Source organism: Oryx dammah, unplaced genomic scaffold (assembly GCF_014754425.2).
Source record: "Oryx dammah isolate SB20612 unplaced genomic scaffold, SCBI_Odam_1.1 HiC_scaffold_2, whole genome shotgun sequence".
NCBI classification, from domain to species: Eukaryota; Metazoa; Chordata; class Mammalia; order Artiodactyla; family Bovidae; genus Oryx; species Oryx dammah.
Window position 1 is genome coordinate 154,976,362 of NW_024070186.1, and position 18,688 is coordinate 154,995,049.

General features: G+C 41.6%; 1 protein-coding gene across 2 annotated transcripts in view; it reads left to right on the forward strand.

Annotated features, from left to right (window-relative positions):
- Positions 1–229: 229 nt before the first annotated feature.
- Positions 230–18,688, forward strand: part of SLC5A3 (solute carrier family 5 member 3) — a 33,843-nt gene continuing 15,384 nt past the window's right edge. The window contains exon 1 of one of the 2 annotated variants that reach the window (XM_040228615.1): positions 230–424. The gene's annotated coding sequence lies outside the window, so the exon portion shown is untranslated. Of the gene's footprint in view, positions 425–18,036 lie in introns of those variants that run through there. The other variant, XM_040228626.1, reaches the window with a different exon arrangement.

Below are 18,688 nucleotides of genomic sequence, written 5' to 3' on the forward strand. Positions count from 1 at the left end.
TCGCGCGGGCCCTGCCGGGGGACTGGGGGTGGGGTGGGGCGGGGGAGGGGCGGGGGAGGGTCCCCGGTGGGGCCCGCGCGCCGCTGAGAGCCGGGCTTTTCGATGGGGGCGCGGCGCGGCCGCCTTAAGGAGGGGGCGTGGCCTGGCGCCCGTGTGGGGGGTGTGGCCCGCCGAGGGGGCGTGGCAGCCCGTCTGCGCAGCTGCCAGCGCCTTTAAGCCCGGGCTCGCGCGGCCGGAGCGTGCTGTCGCCGCCCGGGAGCCTTCCGGCCCAGTCAGTCAAGCCCGTCAGCTTCTCCGCGCGGGTCAGCCCACCACCCCCCCCCACTCCGGTGTCCCGGGAGCCGGCTCGGTGCGGAAGCCACGCGCCGTCCATTCGGGCATGCCCCGCTACGAGCTGGCTTTGATCCTGAAAGCCATGCAGCGGGTAAGTGACCTTCCCACCGCCCCCCCCACCACCTCATCTCTCCTCAGAGCCCGCCTTCCCCGCTAGGCCGCCGCCGCCGCCCCTTCCCTCAGTCCCCGCGCGGCCGGAGGTTGAGGGGGGAGGCGGGGGGACCGGGGCGGCGGGCGTTCTTGCTTGAGGGGGCGCTTGTGGAGGGGGGGAGGCCCCCGCCGGCCCGGCGAGGCCGCGTGCGCGCGGGAGGCGGGGGTGTGCCGGCGCGGGAGGGTGTGTGCCTCGCACGCGGCCTCGCCGGGCGGGCGGGCGGGCGGGAGACGGGAGGTGGGGGCACGGGCCGGCCCTCGGGATCCCAGGGAGAAGGTCCGCGGGGAGGACACGCGCCAGCGCGGGCCCGGAGCCCGGGGCCCCCCGCGCGCCCGCCGTCGCGAAGCTGCCTCGTCGCCGGCCCCGCTCCGCCGCCTCCCACTCGCCTCAGACTGCCTCCGCCGCCCGCCCGCCCTCCACTGTAGCGCCCGCCGGCCGCCCCGGAACCGTCCGTGCTCAATAAAACCTTCTCCAAAGCGTGTGTGTGTGTGTATGTGTGCGCGCGCGCGCGTGCGCGCGCGGTTGTGCCTGGACCACGGTCGCGTAGAACCGGCTCTCACGTTAAAAAAAAAAAAAATTCTTTGACTTTCTCTTTTTCTGACTTCAGCGGCAGTCCTACTCCGGGTGCCCTTAGCCCAGTTTTCATTCATCCAAGTTGTGCCCTTATTTTTTTATTTTTATTTTTTATTTTTGCGCCTTCCGGAAGAAACTTGGCTTCCCCCCCTTCCCCCCGCCCTGCTTTTGATTGCTCTTGAGGTAGGGGATTTCAGATTTGGAGGGATGCTAAGCGATCCTGCAAGCCCGTTCCACTCCAGGGAATGGTGTGGCCAAGGACAGGGACCTCGCAGCCCGGAGCCGCTCTGCGTTCTCTGTTCTGGGTCAGGTGCTCCTCAAGCCGTCGCCGAAACCCCCATTCTTCTGTGAATTTGGTAACGTAGCGTGTGGTGTATGCTTTTTTTTTTCCTCTACCCCCCCCCTTCCCCTGCAGGTATAGATAACGACAACAACAACAAAATATTGATGTTTGGACTTAGGGAACATAGCTAGCTTCTTAACAGCGCCAGAGACTTGGGCACATTGTATATTTCGGGTCAGTTTTGAAAACGAGCTGTTAGAAAGTTAGGTGGTACTTAAATTTGGGCTATTGGAAAACTACCAATCCCAGAGCATTAGGAAATTTTTACGTTCTTTGCACACTGTGAGCTGGGAAGGCACCAGTGTCTCTGGATCAGGTCTGGAGAGACTGGTCAGGCTTGCTGTTGTGGCCTCAAGCTTGTTCTTCCTGAATTTGGGAGACGTTAAGGTTGCATTGTTTAGCCTCTTAAGTATTACCGCTTTCTTGGCCCACTTCCCTCTAAAATGTAGTGCTTAAAGAGAATAGGAACAATGAAAAAAAATCTTCCTTTTAACTTACCCGTTTTAGGAGGTATCAGAACTTGGGAAATGTATTGAAATTTCTTTTGTTTCACCTTGTTTTAGGGAGAAAGCAAGTATCATGAGTCAGTGTGTATAGTGTTTGTTTATTCTATAAACCTTTGAAATGAAAATTCAGAACTCTTCTTTGTCTTTAGCATAGCTGCCGAGTACTGTACATATGCTCACAGAGCTTCTAGTATGTTAAATGTATTTATTATGTTATATACTTTTTTTTTGTATGCTGTAACAACCACTATTCAATCATCTGTGGTGTGGAGCACACATATTTTTATTCCAGATAAGCTACATAGTGCAGTTTAAAATAATAATTCAATTAACCTTTCTTGAAATCCTGGCAAGTTTGTGTGGGGGGGTGCTTTGCAGATAATCAAGGTGAACTCCTGCCTGGAGATGTAGGCCTCCATGGCTGCAGATAAGGACATTGTAACAATGATGATGAAGTTATGTTGAAGAGATCTTGACCTAAATAAAGTAAGATTAAACGATTAAAAAAGAAACCCTTTCTTTTTTGTATTCATAAAACTTGCTTTTGAGTAGGTTGTCAATTTGAGTAACAAACACAAAACTTCCTGTCTTCCAAGTTCTGCTTGCTTTCAATTTGGGAAAATTGAGTTCTAAAATAAGATCAATACTTTGGGGGAAATAAATGAAAAATGCTATGATGAGCTTTGACAGACTTTAGGGAAAGCTTTCTAACATGCAGCAGTTTTGTGGTTCTGCTGTAGGTAGCATATTGTATGTAACTCCAATTTTAAGTAGCATATCTTTTATATTTTTAGATTCTGAAATGTGTATGTCTCTTACGGTGTACCTTTTTGATGACTTAATTTCCACCTCCCTCAAGTCATTTATGTATTTTGGAATGGAGGGAATACTCTAGGTAATTCTTAAATATGGATGTTGAAACTAATTTTTGCAGTCTTTTCATAGATTCTTAGAGAGATTTTCCTGTTTCTTTTAGGGGGTAGGGATATTCTATAGGCCTGAAGAGTGTTTGAGCCTGTTGGGCTACAGTCCGTGCGGTTGTAAAAGAGCTGGACCTGACTTAGACACTAAACCACCACCCTAGGCCTGAAGAGCATTCCTCCTGTCTTTAGGGTGTATTACGTTTCCTTCTCCAACTCTTGTATTTCCTTTGACTCCCTAGCTCAGAGTCCTTAAAATTGAGCGTGGAAGAGGCATTGGATTTAAGAGGCAGATACTGTGTTGAGGCTTCCATAGCATTTCTTGTGTTGGAGCCCCGCTGCTTTGTAGCAGTCTCTATACGGGTCCCCACTGGAAGATTTCAGGGTGTAATACGTAGAATGAATCCTTACTGAACTATATTCAGTTGTGTGTTAGTCACTCAGACGTTTTCTCTGTTTGCAGTTGGGAGTCAGTGTGAGTCTGCTTTTTTTGCACTTGCAAGTCTGTGCACTTAGGAATGTAGATGCCAGACCTCCCAAGAAGAAATTTATTTGCAGGTACCATTTAGCTTGAGTTTTATTAAACACGTATATATAAAGTTGTCTTATTTCCATAATCTGATGCGAAAAGTAGATAACTTTAATTCTGAAAATTGATGCAGTGAAGTCATGGATGTGGTGAAATTAGACTTTTAAAGGTCATGATTAAAGCCATTTGAGAAGGTGGATGCTTAGACCAGTATTAGACCATTATGTAGAAGAGTCTCCAGAATAAAAAGGTTTTGAGAAGCTTATCATAGATTAGCATTGTGAGAGTTACATTCACTTCTTGCAAACAAAGTATTCAAGGCTGTAGTGTGGAAGGACATAGCTGCAGAGGAAAGACCACACACTGCAAGCAGTCTCAGTCCAGTCTCTGGAAGACATTTTCCAACAACTGAAAAATTAACAAAGTACCTGTGAGATGATGAGTTTTCTCTCCACCTTCCCGCTGACCTCTTACTGTGGGAAGTTTAGGTAAGTAGAGGAGATGAGAGGTCATGACTTTGGTGGGTGAGATATGACTCTGATTTCTGAGGTCCCTTCTCTTTGAGAGTTTGAGAAATGGGTTATGTCTGTTGAGTTCAGTTTGAAATTTGATACAAAAGATTGGCACTTCATTTAAGCTAGGTAAAAGAAGGAATCGACAGGTTTTTAACTTTAAAGCCATGTACTGTGTTGAAAACCTGAACTTTGTAGAAAAATTTATACATTTGGGATAGGCTCGGGAAGAGGAATTTTGAGGTTAAAAAGAGATCTATGTAGAACATTTATATTTTTTGGTTACTTAGTTTAGGAACACTTAACATGTGTTGTCATGTTTGCCCAAAGGCTGATAACCAGTTGGAATATTTAGAGTTGTAAAATCCCTGGGAAAATATTTTTTCCTGAACTCTTCTCATTGCTACTCAGGAATTTTTCCACGAAGAGTTAAAGGTTAATGGTTTAAACAATAATTAGTTCTAATTCTTAGTTTAATTCTAAGTAAATACAGGTGTGTACAATAAAATAGCATTTATATATCCTCTTGTATTTTTTCAAATAGAAGTAAAAGCAGATGGCTACTTTGAAAATCTTTTTCATTAAAACAGATTTCACAAGTTTATGTTCAGTATCTTTCATATTTAATTTCATTGAAAGTCAGATTATATTTAAAATTTTAAGGTAGCCCATTGAAATAGTTCTTTGCAAGTAAAGAGTTTTATGATGTGCTGAGTTTATGACTTGGGTTTTATACATTTAGAAATAGAAGTATAGTTATATTCTAGTTTCTATAATTGTACAAAGGCAATAGGTTTTCTGATAATGCAGGGAAGAGTTTATCATATTTTTCTTCAGTCAAGCTTTTTTGATTAGAAGACCTGGCAAAAGTGTATTCTAGAGTTGTATCCCAAGTTTAGTGTCTTGTGAAAGTAGTTTCCGCAAACTGTTAGCATTTTAGATACTTTCTGGGGGCGTAGGGTCTAACCAGGAACTCAGTATGAGACTGGCCACCCGTAGGTCATCGTAGCTTGGCTTGCTTGGCAATATTTGATAACTAGGAACTAGTGGTACTTTTGCTGTCAGGTGGTGGCAGACAAGTTCAAATGGAAACATCCTTGTTCTAGTTGTCAGATGACTGTTTGTTTTTTTTTTTTTTTTTTTTTCTCCTCACCAGAGTGCCCATAACAGTTTAGCTTGTATCTTTATCTTCAGTAACCACCCTTTGTGCTTTGTCTACTTGAAATCAGATCACTTAAAACAGTTACCCAGTAAGGAAAGAACTCAGCCTTGTGGGCAAGCAGTGTCGTACTTTGACTTGGTACTAAAGTTTTCTTGGGTTTCCAGTTCATTGCTGCATCAAGCGATTGAAGAAGGAATGCTGTCTCTGCCCCTGAGCTACAGCTAAGGTACAAGGAGTGGCTGGGGGCTGAGGAAGCCTTCCTCACCAGACATGGTTTGTATGTGTGAAGACTGCTGGTCATAAGTTGACTTTCTGCACTAAACTTTCTTATTTTTCTTTGTGACTCGCACATGCAATGCAGATGTTTGTTGCCTTTCAAAATCTAGATGTTTTCACAATGCAGACTACCATTGAAGCCTCTCAGCCTTTCTTTAGATTATAAAATCACTCCAAGGAAAACTTTTAAGTTTGAAAGCAATGAAGAAATTCTAGAGTAATGTTTTCATCTAGTACCTTCACTGTATTTGTAATACAGGTAGGATTTATCTGTTCATCATGAGGAATGCATCTGTTTAGTGGAAGGCAATTCTAAACCAACAGGGACTGTTTGCCAACACATGTAGTTAATCTTTCTCAGGGGAATCAAATTGAAGGAATTAGTCAGATTTAAAGAAGTCATTAACATTTAATGAATATCTGGTAAGTTACCAATTTATCTGAAGGAAAAACTACCATCAGAAGTTTGGAAAAAGACAGTTAATCCAGTCCTGATATCCTTGTTGTGCTCCAAATATCAGTTGGCAAACTATGGCTCACAGGCCAAATCTGACCTGTTGCCTGCATTTGTGTGGCCTGTAGGATTAACGAAGGATTTTACATTTTTAAGTAGTTGGGAAAAAATTAAAAGTTTTTATGGAAGTTATATGAAATTCAAATATCAGAGTCCATAAATACAGATGTGTTGGAACATAACCCTATTCATTTGTTTATATTTATTATCTGGTCCTTTACAACAACAACAAAAAAGTTTGCTGACCCCTGATTTAGAGGAAACAGACATAATTTCCTAGGTTGACCATTTGTCTTAACTTCTTACGGTGCTCTATCCTGGGATTTCTGCTTTGATCCCTTCCTTTCCCTCCTCTTTCTATACTGTATCTTTGCCTTTGTATGGTTTGACCTTCATGTGGTTTGCCTTTCTTTGGTAACAAGCCAAGAACTCTGGCATTTTGTGCTTTTCTGTGCTGTTATATTCCCATGGTACTGCTGACTTGGTTTGGTTCAAACTTAATGAGTCGCCTACCCCCAAACTTGCCTGAGTTGTTTCTGTTTGTGGCTCCTGTTTTCTGTCACGTGGGGCTAAACCAACCCAACTCTTTGTTCCTGCAGTCTCATTCCCATATAGTCTCTTCTCTGCCCTAGCTGAGCTACTTAGGTTTCTTGCCTGGGTTCTTGCAGTTTCTTAGATGATCTCTAAGATACTGCTGAGGGGAGGGTAATCCATGCCTATAAATATGCTTTCTGGGGTGCCGAGATACAAGTTCTTGAAGTACTTTGTAAGAGTTAAATTGGGATGCATTTTTAGGGAAATAATACAAACCATTGTTACAAAGCATTGTGTAGTGATGCCTTTTTGATTACTTCATCACGTTCCCATATCAGTTGATTGTGTCAACACCATTGCCAAATTACAGCACATTCAGAAATGTGCTCTTTCTCAGAGATACTCGGAATGAAGTCTGGCATCCAAGGCCACCTGTGATACGACTCCAGTCTTTTATTTTAACCTTATCTTTTAATTTCTTTGATTCTCCATTTTTGTACAGTACTGAGTAAAGAAAATTGCTGTATATCCCTATAAATTTCATTCCCTTTAATTTCCTTTGGTGCCTGTGTGACACTGCTTTTCTTGGAATGATCATCTCCAAGAAAACATACCTCGAGTTCATTTTGACTCAGTTGGTGTATGAAACAAATACTGTGGACCTGCACTGTTATGAATTGTAATCTTTCCTTTGAATTTGCATGGTGTGTTTCTGTGTCTTATCCTGTGGACAGCTTTCTTGTTAGTGTTACAGTTTATTGGTGAATGTTTCACAGCCCCTTTGGTAGGTTACCTGTGCTTGAGGGACAGGTCTGTTTCACGTCTGCTCTGCTTTACCCACAAGGCTGATGCTTGTTTAGCTGCCTTGGGGCTTCCTGTTCCCATCAGTCTAAAGCAGTTCTTGACTCTGAGACAGCATGCTGACCTCTGGTGCTAGTAAGTTGCTTTCGGATCAGTGCACGTTGCACTGAGGGAGTTGTATGCTTACCAGAAGTTGTGTTGGTTTCCACGACTATTTCATGGCAGGTAATCTTGGTTTTATAATATAATAATTGAAATATGTAAACTGATGAAATGAGTGCAAACTTTTCTTTTTCCTCTCCTGAAAACCAAGTTGGATTCTTTGGAAAAACATACTGAAGGTGAGTCCCTAAAATAATGGCTGTAGAATCAGATATAGCTGTCATAAAGTGGTGGAGAGAAGATAACAATAGTCCAGGATGATTCTGTATGTAGACTGCTTTACAAGGACTCCTTAAAGCTTTGCACTTTGGTGAAACTGGAATGGAGATGGTAGATGATGGATTTATAGATAACGGTTTAGATCAAGCAGAAGGAACTTCAGCAAGGAGCTCTACGTCATCAGTCCCATTCTCTCAAGGGCTTGACTCCATACTAAGATTGGGAAATACACTTATGTATTAAATGTAGGTAAAATGTTTAAGGTATGTATGATTTTTTTTAAATTTCCTCTTGCAGCTTTAATCCCTTTTCTACTTAATACTTTTGTGAATGATTGTTTTGGATACAGACGCTTCCGCTTCAGTCAGTGCTCCAGTTTTTGTTTTCTCAATGAATAGAAGAGCAAAAGATCTGAAATGAAGGTCCTGGTTGTGTTATGTTGGAATAAACAAAGAACTGACAGTGGGGCAGCAGAAAGAGCTTTAGAGACAGTGAACCTGGATTTGGTTCCCGGCACCTGCCTACAAGGAATTGTAACCCTCTTGGATCCTCATTTCTGTCTGTGAAATGGGAGTGATCCGTCAGTTGGAGGGTCTTTGAAGATGAGTTGGTAACATAACCTTGGAGGCAGTAGGTGTTCAGTATGTCATTAAAGTACCTTTGTGCTCTCAGCCAAGGTATTAAACTTTATTGTGTAATTTTCCATTATTCCCACTTTATTAATGAAGAGACTCCAGAAGATAAATTTTGTTTAAGCTACCAGAATCCAAGACTTGAGTCAAACCTGACATACAGCATTTGCTCAAAAGTTTTTGAGTTGAACATGAAAGTTTTAGAAGTGAACATGAGCCGTGCATCCTAATAGCTTGCATGCTAATTAAGTAAGGTTGAGCTTTTGCATCTGTGAAATGTAGAATGTATGTGAGGCGTCCGGTGAATGAACACTGCATGGAACAGCCTCTCTGTCAGACAGATGTGCAGTGTTGATTCAGCAGCTGCCAGCCTTTGCCAGGCTGAGTGCACTGGGATTCCTCATCAAGAACTAAACTATTTGAAGCTGGACGTTGTTTCATCTCTGTCTCTCATCTGACCTTGTATAACTAGTACTTCGTTAGACTTAGGTGTATTTTAAGTGAGGAAAAGGTTGGAGAAAGCAAAGAAAATCTAAAGAAAAGAATTACTTTAGATAGGCTCGTAAGTCTCAAAATGACGAGGCAGGTGAGGGGAAAGCTTAGTATCTTAATCTTCAAGTAAATTTTGATTGCTGTTTGCTGAATTGCTGCTGAAACTTCAGGGATGACCCTGTTTCAGTAAAACCGACACATGGAGCTGGTGGCTCATAGCCTAATCAATTTCTGTTGCCATGTGATACCTTAAGTTAGTACTTTTCTTTTCATTTATTTTTTTCTAACTTTTAATTTTTGATGGAGCAATGTATCATAAGACTATATCTTTCCATTTAATAGTTGATTTTTTAAAGAGGTTTTTTTTTTCCATTCCTATTGGTACAGATTTTATTTCTATAAAGGAATTAAAACAGTATTTTGCATTATAGTATACTTGCTGGAATGTATATATGTCATTAACATGATTGAATTTTAAATAATTATCTTGTAAGCCAGAGGTACCTATGATCCAAATCTTCAAGACTATTTACAAGAGAATGCACGTTTTATTTTGATGTATATTTAACTGTCAGCCTCTTAAGCCCAACTTTGTTTCAGAAATTTGTGACTTAATTTGTGACTTTTTTTGTACTGGATTATTTTATTCTGATGCTCCATAATGAGATACTGGATGATACAGAATATCGAGCACTTATGAAGCAGATTTGAGAAATGTGTGTGAGTGTATAATAGTGGATGAAGAGATAAGAATGTGACTAATAAGATTGAATAGTAATGCTGGTAATTTAAAAATCATTTTCATTGTGTTTGGAGATGGCAGTGTGAAGTAAATATGTCCATGAGTCAATGAAAACTGTTAACAAAGTTGTCTGAGAAATAGAAAGGTTATGTGTTGAATTCTCTTGACTTTGGTGTGTTAAAACTGGTAAGTATGAATTAGGCTTAGATTATTTTGTTGGAGTTTGTAATGTTGTAATTCAAAGACTGAAAGGGGTTAGTGGGCCTGTGGCAAAATGGTGGAGCTGCTACAGGGGCGTGTGTGCATGCTTGCTCATACTGGTGGTGCTGGTGCCTACTACCACTGTGTATTATTGCCATGGGGAGTGCGGGCCTGGTTTTGCCAGCTTGTCTTTTTCTATCCTATTCTTAGCCACAACTCCAGATATTACAGGAAGTTGATTTTTTGGGGTTACTTTTTGTCTTTGTTACATTTTTAGATGTTTGCACCATGGTATTGAAGCACCATGGATCTAAGGAAATGTTGGTCAGGTTTGGCTAACATCTTGTAATTTCTGATTTAGATAATGGGTTTTAGATGTTCTTTAAAGACATCCTTAATTGCCTTTGGACCTCTTTCAAGATTTAGGTTACAGAAATTGCCGCTTACATTGACGGAACCCATCTAGTTAATTGACCATTGATTTAAAATAGGACTAATAGTAAATGGCAAACACATCCAGGTGTTTAAAAGGATCAGTTTATTTGGACTAGTGGATTCTGTATGCCCATTTCGGCCAAGCGTACAGACTTCAGAGAGTCACACAAAGACTGAGGTATGACTTAGTGTGAACTGTCAGAAATGGGTATTCATAGTCCACTTTGTCTTTAGACATCTGGGTGATTGCTTATTTTAAGGATGCTTTAGTACAGTTTGGTTTACAACTGCTGTACTGAAGTCCTACAGGTTTGAAATAATGCTTCTTGAAAGAGTCTGCTTTATCTAGAAGATGACATTTTTCCTCAGGGTATGTCTATGAAATTCACGTTAGCTTATATGACACATGACCCTTGGAATATAGTATTACTATGAAAAAAAAATTAGGTGTTTCCTCTAGTCAGAGTGTAGATCAAGGGGATGATGTGACGTTACAATTTTTGGCCAGTCTTCATGTTTCCATAGAACGGAAGCCAAGTCATGACCCTGACTGACTTTCCCTCTGTGTCTTTGTTGCTTCCCCACTCCCACTCCAGGTACTCTACAGCAGTTTGCAAATAAACTTGGGTCCAGTTGGTTCTTCCCTTTCAAGTCCAGGGTCCAGTTGACTTGTTCCCACTCATCTCCCTCATCATTTTTATTGCGATTATAGTGCCCTAGTTAAGGGAATCCCTACCCACTTTGGGAACATTTCAGTAGAGATTGACATGGATGAGAGCTTAAAAATGGAATTGCAGGTGAAAGCAGAGGCTTCTTAAAACCTCCATCTGAAGCACTCAGTGCTCATAAACTGGCATTTGCCTGTTTCTGCCCTAGCATCAAGAATTCCTGGTTTTGAATTCCCTGGTGGTCCAGTTGTTAGGACTCTGAGCTATCACTGCCGAGTGTGCGGGTTTTATGCCTGGCCAGGGAATGAAGATCCTACAAGCCCCATGGTGCTGCCAAAGAAATAAAAAATTCCTGGTTTTGTCTTTGTTTAGACTTCGATGTTTAAATGTCTCCTTGGCCATTAAAATGCTTTGATTTTGTCAGGTGTAGAAACCCAAGGGCAGCTATAACAGCCAGATTGCTATGAGCCTGGTGGGCTGCTGTCTATGGGGTCACACAGAGTCGGAAACTGAAGCGACTTAGCAGCAGCAGCAGCAGTTTAGTACGAGAACACCTTGGCTGCATGGTGGTCAACTAAGTTTGGAGGTAGGATCTTTGTCAGGTATATATTACACGGAAGGTGTACTTAAAGTGTCGTTTTTAAAAAGTTGGCTTCAACCAAGGTAAATATATGACCCAGTAGTAGGTGGTTTTGATTCTCATTCTTTTGTGCTGGTATACTGTTTTCTGTTTTGTTGGCAGTGACATGAGAGTGCAGTTTTGTAACGTTGACTCTAGTAGCCTGATTGGTTTCAGGAATGCCGTTCTTATGAGGCATTCTCTGAGGACCAGGAGTTTGTGCAAATCCAGTTTAAGAAGATTAAAGTGAAGAAATTCCTCCTAATACCCTTTCCTTTATTAAATATTTTACCTGATTTGGATGAAATAATTGGAAGCTACTTACAATTTCAAGATCTCCTGCCTTCTGACATCTAAGGAAAGCATTTCTGATCTTATTTCTCTGTATTTTACTTGTTCTGTCTTTGAAATGTAAGAGAAAAATCACCTGGATTTGTAATCTACAAAACCATACCTCAGTTTTATGTTCACTTCTTAGGTTCTGTTCAGGGCATGATCTCGACCATTCCTTCCAAAAACTGTTAGCCTGTTCATGGTCCTGTTGTTTATTTCTTGAAAATCCTGTATTCCCCAAACCTTTGAGAAGATTAGAAGATTTAAAAGTTTTCTAACCAAAAGCATCTGCCTGAGGAATCATCCCAATTTCAGGATCTTCTGTTTTATGACTTGGCCTCCTGGGAGTTAGAATCTGGTTTACCAGGAAGACTCTTGTGTTTACATTTTCTGGCCTCAGTCTCATGGAAAAATGAGAAACTTCTTGGCCTCTCTTCTTCTAGGAACAGTTTTTCTAGGAACATAAAATTGGAACCAAGTAAGATACGAACGGAAAGCATGAAGGTAAACCACCACAAGTTGACATGGTTGGATGCCCCACATCTGTCAAACTTACGGCTTATAATACCTAATCCTCAGTGGCTGTTTTAAGCAAGGTGTGTGTATTGTGTGTGTGTGTGTTATATGTGTGTGTATGCGTGTGTATTCTCCATTTTACACACGAAAACACTGAAGCAGAAAGGTACTCATGACCACACAGCTCAGTGAGGTGCCAAGTTAGGATCCTAAAGGCAGTCTCAAAGCTAGCAGCTAAACTTTTGATCACCGCATCCACTGTAATAGTATTAGAGCCAAAAAGTTGCTTTAGACTAAAGGAAGTGTTTCATATCTATTTTGAGTGCCTACCACTACCATGTGTTGTAAACTATAGGAAAAAGTTGCAGCTTTCTTGGGGCTTGCATTCTAATGAGGGAGGCAGACGAGTAGGTGCTGTGAAGAGAAACATCAAGATAAAGGGACAAAGTGTGGCGTTAAGGTATTTCTGTTGCAGTGCTCAGGCAAGGCTGAGACTTCAGCGGGGGAGCGAGCCTTGGCCACTAGCTGTGGGCAGAAGAGCAGAGGTGAGTGCAGACATGTTGGAGTGATTATATTAACATGCATTCAGTCTAGCAGGCTTCTATTTTGTAGGTCGTCTCCAAGCCTATCCCGAAAGAATTGACAGTATATGATGGTTGTTGAATGCTTACTTCTCTCTCCCAGGACTTCTACCTAGTAATCTACCTTGATTAGTAATCTGTCTTGATGATGTTGACTTGAAGCACATGTTTTTTTTCCGTTTTGTAGAAGTGAGAATTAAGACCTGGGCTCAAGCATACACAGAAGTAACTTGTTTAACGAATCTCTGTATTGTACCTATCACCCAGCTTCAACAGTTATCAATGTTTAGCACTCTTGCTTTATCTCCACTACCCCTTCCTTTTATTCGTTTATTTTTTGCTGGAGTACTTCATATTTTTTTATCTTAAAATTTTACACCTTTAGAAGAGTTGTAGGAATCTTTCAGGTAACACTTGTATACTTTTCCCCTAGATCACTGGGGATTAAAATTTGCCCTGTTGGCTCTTTATCTGTACCATTTGTTGCAGGTATTGTTGACATGCCTTTCTTAGGAATAAGGACTTTCTAACCATAGCATGACCATTACAATCAGGTTTGACATTACTACAATGCAATTGCAGAATGTTCAGTTTGTGTTCAGGTTTACCTTATTCCAGTGTTAGCCTTTACTTGTTTAATTTAGTATTCAATCAAGGTTCATGCATTTGGTTGTTATGTAGTCTCCTTGATCTTGAATAGATCGTGAACCATTGTTTGTCATTAAAGACGTTGTCACTTTGAAGAGTCCAGGCCCTCTGGTCTGGAGAGTCCCTCGATTTGAATTTGTCTAGTTGCTTTCTCATGATAAGAGATAGGTTAAACATTGTTGGCAGGAATATTGCACAGGGATATCAAAGTATTATACCAGGAGACAGGTCAGTTTGTCCCACTCTGAGGATGTCACGCAATCATTTGGTATGGGTGATATCCACCAGATTGTTCTATTATTAATGTACTTTTCTTCCTTTAGAAATTATTAAGTGGTTTATGAAGTGACAAACTTGAGACTGAATATTCTTTTCTCCAGCAGTCTTCCATTGGATTTAGCATTTATTAATCATTCTGAATCAGTTGGGGTTACGAAGAGTTGGACACAACTGAGCAACTCGCACACACACGTGTGTATGTGCATGCAAATACTAAGTCAGTTTTTGCTGGAGTCCTTCAAAGCAAATGCAGGTACAAAAATTATCCTGTAAATATTTAGTATATATCTGAAAGGTAAGGGCTTAAAAACAAACAAAAACCAGTGCCTTTTTGCCACCTAACTATAATTCCTTAACATCTGATATCCATATACGGATGTCCTAAATTGTCTTAGATGTGTCACTACAATTGACTTGCTTAAATCTGAATCCCAGCAGAGTCGACAGGTTGTATTTACTTGATGTTTTTGCAAGAATTCTGGGGTATAGCGTCATGTCAGGAGGCAGCTGTTGTCAACTTCATCCATCCATTCTGAAGTCCCCGTCAGACGTTTTCACCTTTTAGCATCCACCATAACCATTGCCTCAGAACATTATTTCATTAGGGGTTACAGAAGATGATTCCCAGATTGCATCATTTCCTCTGAATTGATTAGCAGATTTTTTTTTTTTCTGAGTTGTGTTTATTTCTACTTTTTATGTATGTCTTCCTGGGGAGTGTTGTAAAAGGATACATTCTTCATCTTTACTTCACAGAGGATGGTTCTGGACTTCCTTAGTAATTCTTTTACTATGTCCTCAAATTTTCTCATCTGTAAATTGGGAGCAGTTATCATGCTTACCTCTTGGGGGATTTTGTGAGGATTAAATGATCTGGTGCATATTGTATAAAAGTGGTGCCTGGGACTCGAGTTGGGAAGTGCTAGTTATTAAAGTAAGTTTTTAATGAACCCTTCAGGTGTTAGTGGAGAGGCAGAGATGGGAAAGATTCTTCCTGCGTTGACATCAGCAGGACCCTGGGGCCTGTGTCGAGGGAGCTGAGGGAAGTGCTGCTTGCCCACACCAGCATGGAAACAGCTGTAACACACGAAGCACGTGTCACTGCTCTCAGTGAAGTGGCCGTTGATGGTTGCAGAGGTGAGATCTGGGACACATTCTGAAGTGGAGTTAGCACAGTGAAGGAATGTAGATAGGTAGATGAGACGGTAGCTCCAGACAGGTTTCTATTGTGTCATGGCCCATTGAGGTTTTTATCTGAACAAAGGGCAGCATGCTTGCCTAGTCTGATTTACCTTGTCATTCTGTACACTCTCAACCAGTGCTGTTTGAGATTGCAAATCACTTTGCTCAAGGAGGAAATGCTCACCTACTTCTTGGCCTTTTAATGTACCTTCTGTTACTGCTTTAAAACCCAGTTGTTGAAGACTGTATAGACTATTGGAAGTTTAACACTCTTGATCAGGTGCTTACTCATTAATATTGGATTCATTTTAACAAACATTTGAGCCCTATAGTGTGTAAGATGATGTTCTAGACAAGACCAGCCACATCTGTGAACCTGAGAGACTAGTCTCTGCCATCATGGAATTTACATTCTGGTAGTGAGTGGACTGCACGGTGATCCAACCAGTCCATTCTGAAGGAAATCAGCCCTGGGATTTCTTTGGAAGGAATGATGCTAAAGCTGAAACTCCAGTACTTTGGCCACCTCATGCAAAGAGTTGACTCATTGGAAAAGACTCTGATGCTGGGAGGGATTGGGGGAAGGGGGAGAAGGGGACGACAGAGGATGAGATGGCTGGATGGCATCACGGACTCGATGGACGTGAGTCTGAGTGAACTCCGGGAGTTGGTGATGGACAAGGAGGCCTGGCGTGCTGCGATTCATGGGGTCGCAAAGAGTTGGACACGACTGAGCGAATGAACTGAACTGAGTGAGGTGACAGTAAACATAAGGAAGATTTATTAAAGTATGTTAGAAGGTGTTGCGTGCTGTGGGGGAAGAAATAAATCAGGATAAGGAGAGATGGAGATGGTTAGGGAAATGGTCAGGGTGCTAGCAGTTGAGATTGTATGTTCTGATTGTGGGTCTACTTTTGAGATAAAGTCAGCAGATTTTGCTGATGGATTGATTGTGGGTGGGTGGAGGGAAAGTGGTGGAGGGAAAGTGAGCAAGCCTTCAGGTGAAAGTGGCTCAGTCATGTCCGACTCTTTGCAACCCCATGGTCTTTGCAGTTCATAGGATTCTCCAGGCCAGAATACTGGAGTGGGGAGCCTTTCCCTTCTCCAGGGGATCTCCCCAACCCAGGGATTGAACCTGGATCACCTGGATTGCAGCTGAATTCTTTACCATCTGAGCCACAAGGGAAGCCCAAGCCTTCAAGGATCGCTGTTAATTCTTGACTGGAGCAATAAGAGTAAGGATGGAATTGACATTCTCTGAGATGAGGAAGAATTCAGTGGAATAGTTTCAGAGTCGATGAGCCAAATTATACGTACTCCCTGGGAAAAGGATAGGTGGTTATAAACAGTTCATTCAGTAAGAAAAGTGGTCCGTAGGTTTTACTATGAGAACTCGTGTTTATAGATCATAGAGCTGGCTCTTTCAATCTAATGTCTTAAAGATGGAAGTTAGCAGAGAAAGGAAGTTAGCAGAAGAAAGAAGGATGACTGAGACTCATATAGCCATGGTAACAAGGTCAGGTGTAGAATAGACTCTGAGACTTAATTTTTAAATTCTAACACTGAAAAAGAGAATAGAGGCAAAAGCCTTCGTCTTGGATGAGAAACTGGTTAAACCTTGGTCTTCTAGCTGGATTTCCTGATCTGCACGTTTTTACTTACATAGGAAGCCTGTACCTGGGACTTCTTTTTGTTTTAATCTCTTTATTTTCTTCATACATATATCCATCATGTATGATCATACATAGATATTTAAGTTGGACTTTATCCTATGCACTTTTTGCAGTCTCTTCTGTTGGCATTTGTTATTTTTACATCTCAGGTGTTTTCTCTGCAAGCTCAAACATTTTAAAACTTTTTGATGATGATGTTGAATGATCTTTTATTAATATTGTTTCTGTTAATAAATTTCTCTTTTTCATTAAAGGTAGTATTGTGTAGTGATTAAGTGAAAGAAGCAGTTTAGACACAGATGGGAGTACAAATCCAGATGTAAACATAAATAACTGTATCTTGGGGTGTTACACTTCCTCACTGGTTTCAGTTTTCTTGTGTGTAATATCATAATAATTGTACTTCTCTCACAATTATTGTGAGGATTAAAGTAATGCAGACAGCACTTTAAGCACAGTACCTGCAAGGTGTCAGGACTTGGTGCCAAGTTTTTATTTTTTAATCTCCATTATGTATAACTTACATGATAATCAATCTTTTTTTTTTTTTTTAATAAGCAAACTGCGCTGAGCCTCTTGAACTCTTCCCCATTCGAAGTTAACACCAATGTTTAGTCATTGGGATTACATGATACGGTACCATAGGCACTACAGCTCTGTTATTTTACGTTTTCATTTCTCATAAAGAAATAGGTTATTGGAGTTTGCTCCATACTCATGTTCTAGTATCATCCAATAAAGGTTGAAACCAGTGGTAGTTTCAAAGTTGCCCCCATACCCAAAAGGCCTTCATTCCCTGAGAATTCTTTAGAAGAACAAACAAAACCAAAAAGACCCATTGTGAGCCACACTTCTGCAGTGGTAGAAGCAAATTAAAATGACTACATCTCAGGGGATTTTTGTATATGGATCAAGTGGTAAGTTTGGTGGTTTATGAACTTGGCTAGGTGAAGAAGATTTTATTTGAAGAATTCGTTTCCTTACTTGGGAAGCCATACCTCCTAATCCCCTTCCCACCAGTACTTTGCTGAAAGTAGAGCTGTTCTGCTTGGTCGAGGCTGCTGGAGTGGGGCTTTAATCCCTGCTCATTCTGCCTCACCGCCCTCCCCTGTGATGGGACACGGGGACTAGAAACCCTCAGAATATAAACCCTCAGAATAAGCTATTTGAGTTTAATTCAGGGCTTTGAACATTTCTTATATACTTCCAAAAGCTCAGCGTAGGCATAGTTGAAATACTTTGCCAAAGAAATTTAAGGGCAGACTCCTTAAAAGTTTTAGGGACTGTTATAGGACTACATTGGAGAAGGCAATGGCACCCCACTCCAGTACTCTTGCCTGGAAAATCCCATGGGCAGAGGAGCCTGGTAGGCTGCAGTCCATGGGGTCATGAAGAGTCGGACCCGACTGAGCGACTTCCTTTTACTTTCATGCACTGGAGAAGGAAATGGCAACCCACTCCAGTGTTCTTGCCTGGAGAATCCCAGGGACAGGGGAGCCTGGTAGGCTACCGTCTATGGGGTTGCACAGAGTCGGACACGACTGAAGTGACTTAGCAGCAGCAGCCGCATAGGACTACATATAATATCTCCAGCTCCACTTGTAATTTTGAATTGGCTGGAGTTGATTTAAGTTGTATTAGAAACACTCAACTTTCGTTTTGGTGTCACTGATAAACTGCTCTCATAGCCAAGCTCTACGTTTTTAAGGTAAGCAGGGGTTGGGCAACAGAAGGTCCTGTTACAAGTATTTACATAACAAGCACGAGTAACCTATTCTACTAGTGAATTGGCTTTATTGGACTTCTAATCAAGATGACAAAAGTGAGAAATACGTCTGAAAAGTAGATTTTTATATAAATTTAGTGAGTTTTTTTTTCTTGAGTTTTACTTGAGTGAGTTTTATTTGAATGAAGTGATGTAGATAGGCACAAATAGTTGATGAGGTGGTTGGGAGTCAGTTTAAAATATTTGTGAGAAAACTGCATATTTAATACATTATTTCATCTATTTCTTTTCATCAATAAATAACTTCTAAGATGCCTCTGTGGAGAAGGGAATGGCAGCCCACTCCAGTCTTCCTGCCTGGAGAATCCCATGGGCAGAACAGCCTGGAGGGCTACAGTCTACGGGGTCCTAAAGAGTTGGCCTGGA